Genomic DNA, 18,623 nt, shown 5'->3' on the forward strand with positions numbered 1-18,623 from the left:
GTTTTCCAATCCTCTGGGACCTTTCCAGGATCTAAGGATTCTTGGAAGATTACTACCAGTGCATCCACTATCTTTGTAGATACTTGCTTTAATATCCTAGGGTGCAACCCATCAGGTCCAGGGGGGCCTTAATGACCTTTAGCCCCGTAAGTTTCCCTAGTTCTTTTTCTCTAGTAATAGTTATTGTATTTATTTCCTCCCCACCTTTTACCCGTTGATTATTTAGTATTTTTGGAATGCTAGTGTCTTCTACTGTGAAGACTGATGCAAAGTATTTATTCAAGTCAGGAACGTGATGGGATACTCTCCACATGCCTGGATAAAATGCAGCTCCAATAACCCAAGAAGCTCAACATAACACCAGCCTCCTTGATGGGCACCCATTCACCACCTAACGCATTCATTCCCACCATCACTGGCACACAGTACCAGCAGTGTGTACCATCTACAAGATGCATGGCATCAACTTGCCAAGGCTCCTTCAATAGTACCATCCAAACCTGCGACATCTACCACCTAGATGGGCATGGCTGGCAGGCATATGGGAACACCATCACCTCAAAGTTCCCTTCCAAGCGACGCTAAGTAACACAACATCCTCAGTTGAACTTGTATTGTCATTCCTTCACTATCACTTGGTCAAAATCCTGGAACTCCCTAGCATCACTGTGGGTGCACCTACACGACACGATTTACAGCAGCTCATCACACCACCTTCTCAGGGAGAATTAGGGATGGGCAATAAATGCTGGCTTTGACAGTGACACTCATTCTAAAAACAAAAAATAGTTATCGATCAGTTTCAATGCCAGAGTCAATTTATTTACTTTAAATTAAGCTGTGCTTCAAATTCTTCTTTTTAGAAATGACACCAAGGTTGGTGGATCTAAGGTCAATGGAAGTCCTCTGGTATATTACCCAAAAAGGCCTTTAACACATGAAGCTGCATTGAGAGTTTCCAGCTAGACATTTAACTGTGTACTGTTAGTATTGAATCTGATCTTGTCCTCATTAACATATGTTGAATTTCAAATTAAAATCACTAACAGTTTGATAAAATGATCAATATTAATCATCTTTGATGATGCCAGTGAAGATGAGGGACAGGCAGAGGTTTTGTAGTGTTATGCAAATGTGATGCTTTCCTTTCATATATTTTGGTGCTACATGCCATTTTTGGTATAGCCATCTACCAATTTATTTTAAAAAAACTGAATACGGAATATGTGAAAATGAAAATTGAACAGTGGCCAAGTCAACAGCTGGAAGACAGACAAGTCATCAGGTGAAGGGTGTCATCCAGAATAACCTCCTTCAGATGCTGACTGACCAGTGCCTTACTAGCACGTGTTTAGTTACACAGCTCCAAACCTTAATGTTAAGACATTCTCCTCATTGCTCACATGGCTCCAAACATGCATCATCGTTTGTTCAAAGCAGTTGATGTGCAATGGGAAAATTCCACCTCGTTGGTGCCATTTAAGGTTATCCCTTGGAAATTATAACACGCTGGAATACAATCAAAACTAAAAATGGTTGTGAAGAATAGCTTTGGCATTACAGGAATGCTTTTATTATCAACCTAGTAGCACTGTTTGTTTTTACTGAAGACAATGAAATGCAATAGGTAATGAAATCTATTTAAACTCACGTTCTCAACTCCAGAGCTTATCACAAAACACAAAATACCAGGGGAAGTTTGATAAACTGACAAGTGTAATATGACAATTTTTTTTAACCAGACATAATGCTAAGTAATTGCAGCTAAATTTATAAATTATAAATCAGAGGTCCCAGATGGATTACTGAAAGAAAACCTCAGGACATCCCACGTGTTTCACAATTACTTTGGAAATGCAGTCAATTTTGTACGGCAAACAATCTGTGCATAAGGTCCAACAAACAGCACAAGATCAATGGCCATGTTATTTTGTTTTAAGTGATGCTCAGGGGAAAAATGCTACTAGGATAACAGGAGAGCTCCCTGTTTTTTCTCAATTGTAATGCTATGGGATCCTTCATATTTACCATAACTACACAAACAGGCAAATGGAACTCAAGTTTCATAACTCATCTGAAATATAGCACATATGACAAGGCAACGCTCCCTTAGCAACTCGAGGCCCATTCAACAGAACCTTCCAAACCCTTTACTTATCACCTAAAAAGAACAGGGCAAATGCACGAGAACACCAGCACCTGCAAATTCCCCTCCAAGCCACATGGCCCTGACTTGGAAATATATTGCTGTTCCTTCACTGCATCTGGGTCAAAATCTTGGAACTCCCTTCCTAACAGCATTGTTGGGATACATACACCACATTGACTGTAGCAGTTCATGGCGGTGGCTCACCACCACGTTCATGGACAATTAGGGATGGACAATAATTGTTGGCCTGATCAGTGATGCCCACTTCCCAAGAACAAATTTTAAAAAGTACAGAAGCAAAACACTGATGCTGGAAATGTGAAACAAAAAGTGCTGGAAAACTCAGCAAGTCAGGCAGCATCTGTGGAGAGAAAGAGTTAACATTTCAGGTCGATGACCTTTCATCAGAAGATCTGCTAATGAGTTCTGATGAATGGTCATCAAACTGAAATGTTAACTCTTTCTCTCCACAGATGCTGCCTGACTTGCTGAATTTTTTTAGCACTTTTTGTTCTTATTTTTAAAGTACTACTGCACTGAATTATCAGCCTGTATTCCTAAGTGGGTGGGTTGAGTCAAACTGACAGTCATATAAAAACACAAATAGTCCATTACTGTCCATCAGGGAAAGAGCTCTTCACTTACCTCATCTGACCCATATGGAATGCTAGTCCACATCACATAGATAACTCAATGCTTCAAAGTGGCCAGGCAAGCATGTAGGTTGCACAAACAACAGCCATTGTTCATCACTTTATCAAGGCAGTTAGGGATGGGTAATAGATGCTAAGAACAATTATAGAAATTAGGAAATTAAATGCATTAAGAAACATAGACAATAATTAGGCATATGCAAAGTCACCAAGTAATTTAAAATCTCAACTGGTAAAGGTGTCAGCATGTCTACAATTACTGATTTACCTGGGCAATCAAACTTAAGGGAAAATGCTAGTGTTCTGAGAAACATTTAAACTCTGACCTTAACAAGTAGAGTTTGTAGTCTTAAGAATACGCAATCACCTGATAGCACGATAAATTGTACATTACATGCTACAAAGTTTCTGTGCTTGGTAAATTGGATGAGCAACGTTGCAAAGCTAACTAAAGTAGAAACAATGCACTAGCTAACACCTTCAGTGATGAACCGATGATGAGTTTAATGATTTTGGTGGTATTGGTTGAGGGAGAGACTTTACTCAGAATCTCTTGTTCTATTTCCAACAGACATTTCCATGAGGTTGTTAATTTCATCTTAACAACTAGAAGGGGCGGCTCAATAGAATGTGTCTAAATGAGGGCATCTCCAATGCAGGCTTCCTCAGCACAACATGGGTGATGAGCAACAAGTGATGTGGGGCTTGAACCTGGATCCTTCTGAGCGAGAGCAATGCCAGCTTAGCAAGAAACAACTACAAGCTTGCTCACAGATCTATCAGAAACCACCTTTTTTCACTTCTGTACACTCACCAGTCTCCAACTCCTGTCTCAGCCTATCCACTGCTGAAACCATCCTTTGCTACATCTATATTTGACTATTCTGATTCTGTTCTGGCTGGCCTTGCATCTCCCACCTTTCATTAACTGAAGCTCAACCAAACTCTGCAGCCTCTTTCTTAACTTGCGCCAAATTGTATTCACCTGTATCCCTGTGTTGCAGACTGACATTGGTTCTTAGGACAGCAACACTTGATTTTAAAAATTAACATCCTTGTGAATTTTTTCCTTCCCTAAACTCCTTGAAACCCTACAATTCTTCAAGAATTCTGCAATAACTCAATGCTGATCTCTTGTGCATTCCCAACATCTTTGGTCTTGTCACTGACAGCCATGTCTTCAGTTATTTAGGCCTTAAACTCTGCCTGTCCATTTCCATGTTCTCTAAGATGCTCCTTACTACTTCCCTTTTAGAACAGGGCAAGGGTGAAGCTTCATCTGTTGATTAAATACTTGATGCTGAAAGAGAGCACAATAAAGTCATCTTGCAGGATAATGGCTACCCTGACCAGATAATCCATTGCTCTCTATATATCATGCAAACTCACGAATGGGCCTAAAGCTGTCACTTTCAGTCCTGAAAAGTGCCCAGAGTACCTGAGGTTACCCTGGAAGGGTAAGGGATTTTAAAAATTTGAGCAAGAGGTGAACCTAGCCATTGCACGTTGTTGTTATGCAGTAGCAACATGAGTGGCATTCTCCACCAACAAGATGCTGCCGTCAAGAAAAAAAGACATCCTATCACACAAATGAGTAACGTTGCATTTGTATTTCAGTGCTGGTGTGATGCCAGATATGTAGGCCATATGTCCCAACAACTGGCAGACCGTATCATACAGCACAGTTTCAGCTGCTTGCAAATACTGACAGTATCCAACCAGCCTATGCTTGCAAAACTCAAAATACAGTGTCCAACATCAGATGGGATTCCCCGATCAGACAACACTTGCTAAACAATCCAGATTGTGCTAAAAATTACACTGAAAGCCAATTTAAAATGGTCAGGTTCACAGTTTGGCTCACTTGCCCATGCCGGAAGCCACATATGTTCACAGGGCCCTGTCCTTGCAGACAGTAGGGACGTGTCCGTGCACTACACCTTTTCCAACTAAAGGAAAGCTGAGGGGCCGCCATTCACTGGTTCATTTCCCAAGGCAATACCTTGACCAGAGTCAACCTGCCTGGTTTGAATTTTAAAACAAAAGCTTGGCAAGTAACAGTTAACTGTTCTCTACTGCATTCTCCAAGCAACGCCTCCACCATAGTCCACTTACCAACCAATTAGCACTCGATATGCAGTATAAATAGTTGTTCCTTTTACTATTGGTTTATCTTGCATAGCTGGCCTGATGAGTGCAAGATGGAAAGCTTTGATAGTATGTCTCTTTATTCAGCAATTCTCAAATAAGGTTATTCCTCATCAAGAATTTTGAGGTTTAGTATGGAGTCCAAATCTAAACAACGCACACATCCTACAAAATACACGAGCCTTCACATCAAATTTGAGAAACTTCTCGTTTCAGTCCTACTATGGTGGTGGCACAGTGGTACACAGTTGCGAGGGAGTTGCTTTGGGAGTCCTCAACATTTGACTCCAGACCACATGAAGTCTCATGGCATCAGGTCAAACATCCTGCTGTTAACCAATCCCCCACTCAGCTGATGAACCAGTACTCTTTTATGTTCAACACAAGTGGAGTTTCCACCCAGCCTGATTAACGCCACCATATTATTATGTGATCTCTCTTGCCGATGTCCAAATATTCAAATGGACAAGATCAAGAGGCGCGAAGCAGCCAAAGTCTATGCCACTGATACTATAATTGCCCTGCCTAATTGCCACTCTTACAGGGCTGCAAGAACAGCAGGTCTGTTCAAAGATGATTTCTGAACAAGTGACAGTCCTGTCAGCACTTCAACACTTGCTATCCCCCCACTCAGCTGATAAATCAGTACTCCATGTTCAACACCACTTGGAGGAAGCACTGAAGGTGGTATGGCCACAAAGTACTCTGGGTGGGAGACTTCAATGTCCATTACCAAAAGTGGCTCAAAAACACCAATGCAGACTGAGCTGGCCAAGTCCTGAAGGACATAGCTGCTGGAAGAGGGAAAAACATACCTGACCTCATCCTCACCAACCTGCATCAGTCCATGATAGTATCGGTATAAGTGACCACCACACAGTCCTTTTGGAGTTCTGCCTTCACGTTGAGGATACCCTCCATTGTGTTGTGCGGTACTACCACTGTGCTAAATGGGATGGATTTCAAACAAATCTAGCAACTCTAAACTGGGCATCCATGAGGTACTGTGGGCATCAGCAGCAGCATAATTGTATTCAACCAAACTGTAACCTCATGGCTCAGCATATCCACCACTACCACTACCAGGGGATCAACCTTGGTTCAAAGAAGAGTGTAGGAGGGCATGCCAGAAGCAGCACCAGGCATACCTAAATGAGGTATTGCACTTGTTCATAACTGCTGATCTGTTAGCACTTCTGTCAGAAAATAGTACTAAAATATATATTTTTTACAATGACTGCAGTGTTTGGGCAGTACACTCGTCTTTTGGATCCTGCCCATATTTGCTGGGGACCGTTACGTATTGAAAACTTTGTAATCAATGTTTTATCCAATGCTCAACAATTATTTGTGAAGCACTTTAAGACATCCTTAGGCTCATGAAAGCTGGTATTTAATAAGTTATTTTAACTGCAAATGACAACAGGATGATGAAAAAGAGCATTTCAAATGTACTTATCTTTAAAAGGTATTAGCAAACACCAGCACCAATTTGTTCCCTTCCAAAGATGATCATCTCACAATACAGGCAAGGTCTCAAGCATGCTACAAGACTGAGCTTTGGGTACTAAAGTAAAATCCCAGACACCTCAGTAGCAATCTCAAAAGGACTATCCTCAATCAGAAAACACAAGAAAATACATTGAAGATTTTCCATTGGCAATGATTCAGACAGGAGGGCTCAACTTCAATGCTGCAAGTACTCTAAAGAACCTGGTAAATAAGTGTACATTTTCAGGCATTATTTGGGGTAACATTTGCTTTGAAATGCAATGGATCACATGCAATCATGTGGAAACTTTGCAGGATGTAGTATCTCATGGCTCTGATCATCTGTTATTTCCTGCATCACTACTGCATTTTCTTTCCATCTTAAAATCAAACCTTATCGCTTCCCTCAGTCTTCCCATCCTCCACAGAATTAAAAACACAAGTTTGGAATCATCCAAATTTGTTAGTTCTTCATCTTTTTGCCTCAATAGTGTGAAATAAATTAAAACAAGTCTTAAAAGCATATGTTTTTTTTTACTTTCATGCTGAAGTCACTGGATATAATCATTGGACACTAGTTCATTTTCTCCTCCTCAGTCCAGTGGTACTCAGGCTCAGACTGATAGACATTTACAGCACAGGAGGCCGCCATTCAGCCCATTGTGTCCATGCCGGTTAAAGGTCTGACTACATTAACCCCATTTTCCAGCGCTTGGCCAATAGCCCTGGAGGCTATAGCAACGCAAGTGAATATCTAAATACTTAAGTGTTACGAGAGTTTCTGACTCAACCATCCTTTCAGGCAGTGAGTTCCAGACTTCCACCACCACCCTCTGGGTGAAAAAATTTCTCAACTTCCCTCTTAGCCTTCTACCTCTTACCTTAAATCTATGGCCCACTGATGAGTCACACCTCTACTAATAGAAGTGCCTTCCTATCCACCCTATGTCCCTCAATCTTATACATCTCTATCAGGTCCCCGCTCAACCTTCGCTGCTTCAAGGAAAACCACCCCAGCCTATCCAATCTTTCCTCAGAGCTCAGACCCTTCAGCCTAGGCAGCATCCTGGTAAATCTCGTCTGCACCCTCTCCAGTGCGATCATATCCTTCATACAATGTGGTGACCAGAGCTGCATGTAGTACACCAGCTGTGGCCTAACCTGCATTTTATACAGCTCCAGCATAACCTCCCTGCTCTTTTATTCTAAGACTCGGCTAATAAAGGCAAGAATCCCATATGCCTCCTTAACCACCTTGTCTACTTACCCTGCTACCTTCAAGATTCTGTGGATATGCACACCAAGGTCCCTCTGATCTTCAGTACTTTCCATTCATTGTGTAATCCCTTGCCTTGTTAGCCTTCCCCAAGTGCATTACCTCACTTTTCCAGGCTGAATGCCATTTGCCACTGCTCTGCCCACCTGACCTATCCATTGATCTCCTCCTGCAGTTTATGGCTATCCTCCTCACTATTTACCACCTGATCAATTTTCATGTCATCTGCGAACTTCTTGGACTTAAATGTAGTGGGTATGACCAAGTCATTTTACGTACAACACAAACAGCAAGGGCCCCAGCACCAAGCCCTGCGGAACTCCACTGGAAAAAAGACTTCTAGTCACAGAAACATCACTCTACCATCACCCTCTGCTTCCTGCCTCTCAACCAATTTTGGATCAAACATGCTACTTTGCCTTGGATCCCATGGGCTCTTACTTTCTTGAACAGTCTGCCATGAGGGACTTTATCAAAAGCCTTGCTAAAGTCCATGCAGACCACATCAAATACATTAGCCTCATCAACACTCCTGGTTACCTCCTCAAAAAAATTGATCAAATTTGTCAAACACAACCTTCCCTTAACAAATCCATGCTCACTAGCCCCAATTAATCTGCGCCTCTCCAAGTGCAGATATATTCTGTCCCTGAGAATTCTTTCTGGTAAGTTCCCCACCACCAATGTTAGGCTGACTGGCCTATAATTTCCTGGTCTATCCCTCTCCCTTTTTTTAAATAATGGGACAACATTAGCAGTCCTCCAGTCCTCTGGCACCTCACTTAAGGCCAGAGAGGATTTGAAAATTACTGCCAGGGCCTCCGATATCTTTCCCCTTACCTCCCTCAACAGCCTGGGATACACCTCATCAAGCCTGTAGATATTTTCACTTTTAAGGTCGCTAAACCTTCTCTGTTAATTTCTAATATTTCACAGTTCACCACTCTGATGTCTATACCTATGATGTCCTTTTTCATTGTGAAGACCAATGCAAAGTATCCACTGAGGACTGTACCCACATCTTCCCAGTCCCCATACTCATTACCTCTATGGTCCCTAATTGGCCCTACTCTTTCCCTAGTTATTCTCTTGCTCTTTATATATATTTTTTAAAACCCCTTGGGTTTTCCTGTATTCTATTCACCAATGCTCTCTCATGCACTCTCTTACCCTTCCTAATTTCCTTTTGAAGGTCCCCCTGCACTTTTTACACTTCTCTAGGGGCTCTGCCATACTGAGCCCTCAGTATCTGCCATAAGCTTCTTTTTCTTAATCCTAACCTTTATGCCCCTTGACATCCAGGGTTCTCCAGACTTGGTCCCCCACTTTTAGCCAAGTCTCAGTCATAGTTTATAATATCATACTCCCACGTACCTATCTGCGCCCTCAGTTCATGTCTTATTCCTCAAGCTCCTTGCATTAAAATATATTCCATTTAGCCTTGCTATACTCCCTTCCTATCCTATGTTTCCTCTGCCTTCCAGACTCACTAACAGTTTAACTTCTAATTCCATCTCAGGTTCTATCCCCTCTGAAATGCTTTTCAGGATTCCATCCCCCTGCCAATTTAGTTAAAATCCACTCCCAACAGCATTAGCAAACCTCCCTGCAAGGATGCTGTTCCCATTTCTGTTCAGATGTAACCCATCCAACTTGTACAGGTCCTACCTCCTCCAGGTATCTAAAGCTCTCCCTCCTGCACCATATCTCCAGCTACACATTCAGCTGATCTATCCTTCTGTTCCTATACTCACTACTGCGTGGCACCGGCAATAATCCAGAGATTGCTACCTTTGAAGTCCTGCTTTTCAATTTCCTACCTAAAGTCTGCTTGCAGGACCTCATTTCTCTTCCTTCCCAGGTCATTGGTCCCAACATGGACCACAACTTCTGGCTATTCACCCTCCCCCTTCAGAATACCCTGCAGCTGTTCCGCGACAGCCTTGACTGTGGCACCCGGGGACAACATACTATCTTGGAGTCACGTCTGCGGCCACAGAAGCACCTGTCCACTCTCTTCACTAATGAATCCCCTACCACTATTGCCCTTCCACACTTCTTCCTCCTCTGCTGAGCAGCTGACTGACAGTTCCATGGCCTTGCCTCTGGTTGGCCTCCATTGAGGAACCGTCACTCTCACTGCTTTCCAAGGCCGAAAAACGGTTTGCGAACAAGATGCACTCAGGGGATTCCCTCGCTATTTGCCTGGTTCCCTTCTGTCTGGTGTCATCCATTCCCTGTCTGCTTGCACTTCCTTAAGCTGCGGGGTGACCACATCCTGAAACGTGCTATCCACAAACCCCTCAGCCTTGTGAATGCACCATAGTGCCCCAAGATACCACTCAAGCTCCAAAACCCAGAGCTTGAGTTCCTCCAGTCAGAGGCACCTCCAGCACACATGGTCATCCAGGCTGCCAGGAGCATCTAGGATTTCCCACATAGCACAGGATGTGCAAATCACAGGACTGAGCTCCCCAGATATTTCTTAACTAAATAGAATACGGACCCTTGCTTTTATTTTACCCTTACTCCTATTTGGAGTAGAGACTAGATGCTAGATCTTCTAGATAGACTAGATCCAAGTGCTGCTGACTGCCTGTCCCAGGGTCCTCCTCTGCAGTCAACTGTAGTATACCGGCCACTGTCCTGGTTGCACAAATATCCTACTATTAAGCTGTCTTGCGAAAATGATGATGAAGGCAAGGCAGTGACTGAAAACTGGGGCTGTTGGTGGGGTGGAGAGGAGGTTGGGGGGGGGGGGGGGGGGGGTGCTGCGGTGCAAGGGCAACTTGAAATTTTGCAACTCAAGCACTTTGCTCCAATACTGAAAACAGCCTCCTTACAACCCAATGGCAATACATTGCTTCACAATGAGCTGCACAGTGCAGGAGGCCATTCAACCCATAGGACCTATGTTGGCTCTTTGAAAGAGCTAAACGATTAGTTTCATTTCCCAATAACGCGGTCTTTCACTTAGGGTTTGCAAAGTAATTATTTGGAGGCTTTATTGCTGCTTAACAATTCTTACAATGAACACCAATAAATGAATGACAGATATCAATATACAAAGTAAATTGCCCTGCCAATTTAAGAGGCAGCTCTCATTCATTTCCTGGATTGAAATGAGCGTTCATATCGAAAACAGAATTTTCCACATTTTATAGCTCTGTTCAGTTCAAATGGAAGTACCCACTAACCCAGCAAAAGCTTCAGAAGCATTTGAGAATACAACACAACTGGGATTGACAAGCTGAAAATTTCTCCTTAGAAGTGCTACAAGAAGTGTAAAAGAGCAATAATTAACATTGAATTAATTACTGAAATAAAAGGATTATACAGATGATTTAGAGGTTCAACAAAAATGACTCAATGCTGCAGGAGGGAAGGAAGCATTACACAGGCAAGCCAAGACCATTAAAAGCTAGAACAATTTGTCAGTTTAAAAGAGGCTTTCAGGCAATGTCATGGTAATTGACAGTTCTCAGCTCTGCTCCCATTCCAATGAGTGACTGAACTTCATAATACTGCGAATATCTGCACGCGAGACTCAAATTGACCACTTTTAAAATTGTTGCAAGATTGCTCAGGTGCATTTCATCATTCTGAAAGGACAAGTAACAAGAATACTACAACAAAAACCAATACACCTACCCACCTCAGGTGTTAATGCAGAAGGTATCACATACTTATTCTGAATTGGCTAATGATGGGTATCAGTCATTACACATTGAGAAGGGAGTCACTCTGTCAACACGCTAGTTAATTCATCTAAAAATTTTAAAACTGATGGTTAAAAATGTATTATACTTCCCAGCCTCTTTGTAACTAATGTCACCACCAGCATATCAAGTTCAGCTACGATGTCGTGATAAAATACTTTTAACCCAAGCCTGAAATCAGCACCCCATCCTACGTCTCATTGTGATATTTATCATTCTAATCATTCTTGCATGCAGCTGTGGTCAAAACTCCTAATGTGTCAAATTGTCAGACAGTTCCTTGCTGTGATTTTGCATCTACTAATAACTGGATTATCATCCCTTGAAGATTCCAGGCTATACTTCGATTCATCTGCAGCGGACCATTTTAATCCTAGCTTAAGCTGGATACCAAATAAAAAAAATGAAAAGTTCCAACCACTACATCACCAATTGCTTTTTTATTCTTCTCCTCTCTCCTCAGCTCACTTACATCTTCCCCAACCCCTCCCACCACAAACCCTATAAGGCAAGGAGTATTGAAAAGACAATCCATTTCTTACAATACCCATCGGTCACCAAAGCCTCAAACGTGATCAGCGAAAATGACTGCCTGCCCTAAGAGAGCCCTGAACTCAATTGCAGCACTTCCTCGAGCCTGTACTGTTCTGCCAAGTTTCGCACGCTAATTTAACTTACTGCACCAGAGGAAGCACCCCAGTCTGTAATGGTTACATAATAATCAAGGGGAAAGCACAAACTCTGTCCTCCACTACTACAAATTATGAAGTATCAATATTTGAAGAGATTGCAGCATACCAAGTCCAATAGGCTAGACCTACCCTAGGAGAACCATTTTCTTGATCCTGCTGTCTCCCCTGCCAGTTAAGTATCTACCTTTGTGACAGGCCAAAAAGCAGTGGCCTGGGTTTTCTTCAGCTATGCTATTTAATTTCTTTCAAATATTTTTTCATGAAAAGCACCCACTTCAGCCTGCTTTCAAGTCTGAAAAGAGACTTGAATTTAAAGAAACACTGCAGTTATATAAGTGTTGTTCACAGTCTTAGGACATCCCACACAGTCCATGGAAGTACTTCTGAAATTTAGTCACTATAAGAAATGTGCAGGGATATAAAGGAAAATGCCCTGGCTCCTCTTCAAACTCATGCTTTAGGATGCTTTAATTCCAAATCAGGGCAAACAGGACCTCAGTTTCGCATTCAAGGCAGAGATAGACAGATTTTTAATCAGTAAGGGAATCAAGGGTTATGAGGAAAAGACAGGAAAGTGGAGTTGAGGATCAGATCAGCCATGATCTCAATAAATGGCGAAGCAGACTTAATAGGCTGAATGGCCTACCTCTGCTCCTACGTCTTATGGTCTTATCTCTGCCAGAAGACAGTACCTCCAACAGTACAGCATTCCCCTACTCCCGCAATGGAGTATCAGACTAGGTTATGAGCTCAAGTCTCTGGAGTGGGATTTGACCTTCTGACCCAGAAACAAGAGTGCTACCAATCATGCCAAGGTTGGCCAGTCTTTCCTTCCAAATCAATCTCCAACACTAACGATAAACCTCCTAGTTGTTCTCTATACAGGATCCAGCACTTTAACTTGAACTGAAAGCAATGTAACTACTAGACAATCATAATAGAAGCTAGCAAAATCATTGAGCACTACTATTTCAGAAGGGATTATGCTGTGCCTGACAAAGTTACCTGTTTTTAGTGCAAGCGGTTTGTAAATTCCCAGAACGAGTTCCCCACGTCCCAGAGCTACAAAGCGCAAGCATATGCAGGTGTCGAAAAACATCCATTGGTCCTATGGACAGTTTGCTAAAAGCTCACCGGTAATCTACTGGTAAATTCAGCAGTCTCACTACCATGAAAAAATTCTCAATTATTTTATGGTACCTTACGACTTTGTAACTCTTTCGAGTCTCTTGGGGTTACAAACCCAGTACCATAACCACTTGGCTATTTAGGCCAAGCTTGCAGACAATTTGTAACTCTTTTACATACAAACATGTTTCCATCTGTTCCTATTCAGATGTAGTTTCATAGTTTCCCATTGTGAGATTTGAACTCGATCTTGGGGTTACAAACCCAGTACCATAACCACTTGGCTATTTAGGCCAAGCCCCCTTACGACTTTATAACCCTTTTGAGTACAAACCCGTTTCCATCTGTTTCAGATGAATTTACATTGTTTCATAGTTTGCCATTGCGAGATTTGAACTCTTGATCTTGGGGTTACAAACCCAGTACCATAACCACTTGGCTATTTAGGCCAAGCCTTACAAATTCGTTTCCATCTGTTTCAGATGAAGTTACATTGTTTCATAGTTTGCCATTGTGAGATTTGAACTCTTGATACTCTTTCGAGTACAAACCTGTTTCCATCTGTTTCAGATGAAGTCACATTGTTCCATAGTTTGCCATTGTGAGATTTGTACTCTTGATCTTGGGGTTACAAACCCAGTACCATAACCACTTGGCTATTTAGGCCAAGCTTTTAATGCAAACCATCGTATCAGAGTAGCTCTTTCGAGTACAAACCTGTTTCCATCTGTTTCAGATGAAGTTACATTGTTTCATAGTTTGCCATTGTGAGATTTGAACTCTTGATCTTGGAGTTACAAACTCAGTACCATAACCACTTGGCTATTCAGGCCAAGCACCCTTACGACTTTGTAGGCTAAACCCTCCACTAGGGGTCCAAATGAATATGCAATTAATGATTGTTGCTGGAAAGATTGGGTGAGAGCATGGTCAGTCAGCTGCTGTTGTCCACTGTCAAATAGCTTGTTCACTGAGTGGACACACACCTGGAGATTGATGACTTATGGAATTACATCCAAGCCTATTTGTCCCTTCAGGATAGGCGAGGGAAAAAACTGTTAAGAGTGGGTTGTAACATCTTGGAGGATACAACATCTATTTTTTTCCCCCGCTGCCTTCCAAATTATTGAGGTTATAACAGGAGTTTAACAGTTAAATCAATTAATGTGGATTGGATATCTAGAATCTGGTTTGTAACATTATCAATTTTTTCTCTCCATTCATGTTTTTCTTACCCCTGCCAGCCCTAGCCCCTCCCCACCTTACCACCCCTGCAGATAAAATTAATTTCTTTTAAGGAATGAGGAGTTATTCAAAGCTTTTGACAAGGGGATGTGCAAAATGATCAAAGTTCCCATAAGAGTATAAAATTTATCTTTCCATCAGGTAGCATTAAACCAACAAGTGTTAAAGTAGAGTGGTTCATACCATCATATGAACATTTGATAGCAAACTAGCCACTTCCATAACATGTTATTGCTATGAAAAACTTAAACATTATGACCCACTTCAATCCTCCCACTCCCAATGTAGAGGGGGTAAAAATGGAAAATTCTTCAATTCTGGAAGATAATCAAAACATTTCCCAGGTGATTCCTTCATTATCCATTTAATTCTTATGCATAGTTTTGTTCTAAACATTGAATAACTGCTCAAGCTTTGTTTAGAATGTTTTACAGTATTAAAAGGCAGACTTGCATTTAAACACCATCTTTCATGACTTCAGAACATCCCAAAGCACTTTACAACCAATGAAATATTCTGAAGTGTATTGCAGGAAATGAAACAGCCAATTTCCAAGTTCTACCAAACAGCAATGAGATAATGATCAAATAATCTGTCTTTAGAAATGATTTTGGTTGAAACTAAAAATTGGCCACAGAAACAGGGAAAGTACTTTATGCTATCTAATTCCTCTGATCTTAACCAACTTAATTCCAACAACCTAGAAACTTCAAAAGTGAACCAGCCAAAAAGTGAAGTCATGATTTCCTTTTCCAGAAATCTTGCAAGAACTCTTATCAATTTGTTCAAACACATTTCTCTTATAAATCATTCTCTCAACTTGTCAAGACTGAACTCAAGCTAATGGGCCTGTAAAATCCTCAGTTCAGGCAATGCCCTTTTCATGTATTGGTGGCACATAGATCTCTTTCCAATGTACAACCACAATTCCAAACCCAAAAACTGTTAAGTACAAAGCAAGTGAATTGTACAAAATATACAACTAAGAGTAGCTGATGAACTTGGTAATGGTAATTGTAAACTACTGCAAGATGGAAGGATAAATAAAAGTAATATAAATGATGGTCAACCAGCTAAGAATGAAATTGACTCTGATCCAGAGGTCTTTGAGAGCTTTAGGTTCAATGTTTCCAACCAGTGTGGAGCAGAACGAATTAGCCATAATTTAACTGAACAGCAAAGCAAGCTTAGGGGTCAGAATAGTCGAGTTTGGTCACTTTGACTCAGGCCTACTGTCAACACCGGCCAGACCAGCCATGCTGGGGATTGTAAGTTTCAGCCATACCTTGGTGATATTGGTTTGAGAACTTTTTTCTTAAGATTTCAGGACAGGACGTGGTGTTTTGCCTATTTTTTTTTTATTCATTCGTGGATTGTGGGCATTGCTGGCTAAGCCAGCATTTATTTCCCATCCCTAATTGCCCTTGTTCAGAAGGCATTTTTAAGAGTCAACCACATTGCTGTGGGTCTGGAGTCACATGTAGGCCAGACCAGGCAAGGACTGCAGATTTCCTTCCCTAAAAGGGCATTAGTGAACAAGATGGGTTCTTATGACAATCGACAATGATTTCATGATCATCATTAGACTTTTAATTCCAGATATTTATTGAATTCAAATTCCACTGCTGTAGTGGGATTCAAACCTAGGTCCCCAAAGCATTACCCTGGGTCTCTGGATTAGTGAAAATACCACTACGCCACCACCTTCCCATTTTGTAAATTTTAACCGAGTCATGGTGACTGTCAGGTACGGAGAATAGGTTGTTTTAAATTTTCGGTTTTGTACTGTGGAGTTGTGGGTGATTCAATAAAGCAATTGTGAATTAAAAGAAACTTATCTTGCTGGTCATTCTGTTCAGGGCATAATGTGCATCTGGTATCACAAACTTGTGTGGGGAGGATTTCTGAGGGAAAAGGGGAACACCTACAGAGTAGGTTTAGAAACATTGCGGAGGGAGCGCTTGACCCACAATGGAGGTTTCTGTCATACGAGAATGTAGGCAAGGTAGATCATAGTACCTGGACAAAGCCATTCAATCCTTTGAGACTATTCTATAATACTCTTGTACTTGTACTAATACCTCAACTAAGTATTCTGTAAGGAAAACATTAACTTTATTAGAACATCTTATGCTGTGTCTACCACGAGGTTCTACAAGAGAGTGAGATATTGCATCACTTCCCGCGATGATGTGTATTGTATATCATTAGTATATCAGTTAGAATTGAACCCTTATATGACACCAATCTATTAGACTATAGGTCAACTCCATACTGCTTGGAACACTTACCTAACTAAACGTATTGAACTCAGCACTGAAAGTTTAAATTGATTCTGCTTCCAGTCTTTTGGAAAAGACAGTTCCAGGTTCTCAAATGTGTGGAAAAAGTGCTTATGATTTCACTCCTAAGTGTCCAAGATTTAATTTTATTATATCTACGTGTTCTAAATTCCACCGCCAGAGAAAATGGTTCTTCTGTATCTACCCTATTGAATATCTATAATTTTGAAGAATCCAATTAGATTATCAATCTTACAAACTCAAAAGGGAATAAGCCAGGTTTATGCAACCTGTGCTCCTAATTTAACCATTTTAGTTTAGCTCCGCTCGAATTCTGGTGACTCAGTATGACACCTTTCCAATGCAAAAATATCTATTCTTGAGCTATGTAGCACAATAACAGAGGTATTTTAACTAATCTAAACAATGTATGATTCTGAAAATTAAAAAAGGGAGGAGATACAAAATGCATTAAAAATTGAAATGTAAGCAGTCAGATAAAAAAAGTCATTCGCTAGGCAAAAATGGACACCCTGATATCAGGTGACCTAATACTTGCAGTTTTTCAGTTGGTTTGGTATATGTTTAGCCCCGCAAGCAAAATTTCTCACGATTAGGACTTTTAATTTTCCTATTTAAAAAAAGGGAACAAACTCATTCTTTAAAAAAATTGGGATAAGCACAGCTGCAACAGATCCCAATATTTCTCCAGCCGAAGTGAAGTACAGAGGGGACCAAAGGATGGGGGCAGGATTGGGCAGAAAGGGATACATAAAAACAAACAAGCATACACTTTGGATAAATATCATGCCACACAGATTTATACATAATTAGTTATAGGTAACCCAGTTACGAGTCCAACTGCATATACTGATTTAGTTTCACTGGTTTTGTTGAGTTAGCTGATCTTAGAGCATTACAAGGCTCATGACAATTAGCCTCCCGGGAGTAATCACAAAAACATAGCTGCTCAGTTGGATCATGATTGTAAACAGTCCTTGTGGAAATGCACATGAGAACAGAGAAAAAAAATATCGGAGCCTGCCAGTATTCAGTCACTGACCCATGAATGTTGGGCACTTCAGTGAGGTACTGGAGGACAACAGGCACCAAGGAAAGCATAATCCAATGAGAAAGTCTACTCCTTGAAGAGGACAAAGGACAGTGAAAGAAACAAGAGGGACATGCTGCAGATAAAGTGGATGTGGGTACAGTTGCATTATAGCATTACTAGTGGGCAGCTTTCCTCAAAGCAACATGAGCAGTAATTGAGCATTACACATGACTGCAGAAATCATGATTGGCTATTTTAGATGGTTTTAGAAGAATTTTGGTGTTTGATTTTATACAGTCAGTAGAAACAAATGCTGGTATTTGAACATTCATCTGGTACTTCAGTGGCCACACATGATCTGAAATAAATTTGTAAGAAAAGTATTTCATGGGCACTGCTAACGTACTGAGCAATGCCATAAAACTGGTATCACCTGCCAAACCAGTGGCTCAGTTGGCAACTTCATTGTACATTGTGAAACTAAGTCATGCACACCAAAATGATCCAGTTTGATTATCATCCAAAGAATTAACTGTAAGGTTAACTCTTTATCTCTCTCTCTCTCCAGATGCTGCCAGGTTTGCTGAGCATTTCTATTTGTCACTGAGTTAGCTGATGTCAAGAGGGGTCAGTAATCAGATTGCTACTTTCACCTTACGACCCCTGGGCTAGTGGAGAGGATTTCTATCTGGTGATAATTGCTGCAAAGCTCACAGCACGTATGTCAGGTGGGATCTAGACATATTCAACTGTAATGTTCCCACAGCCAAACAGGTGGTCAACATT

General features: G+C 41.2%; 1 protein-coding gene and 1 pseudogene across 3 annotated transcripts in view; both read right to left on the reverse strand.

Annotated features, from left to right (window-relative positions):
• Positions 1 to 18,623, reverse strand: part of oxsr1b (oxidative stress responsive kinase 1b) — a 250,226-nt gene that overhangs the window by 192,837 nt on the left and 38,766 nt on the right. The window lies entirely within an intron of this gene.
• Positions 12,160 to 12,308, reverse strand: LOC121279482 (annotated as a pseudogene).

Source organism: Carcharodon carcharias, chromosome 6 (assembly GCF_017639515.1).
Source record: "Carcharodon carcharias isolate sCarCar2 chromosome 6, sCarCar2.pri, whole genome shotgun sequence".
Classification (NCBI taxonomy): Eukaryota; Metazoa; Chordata; class Chondrichthyes; order Lamniformes; family Lamnidae; genus Carcharodon; species Carcharodon carcharias.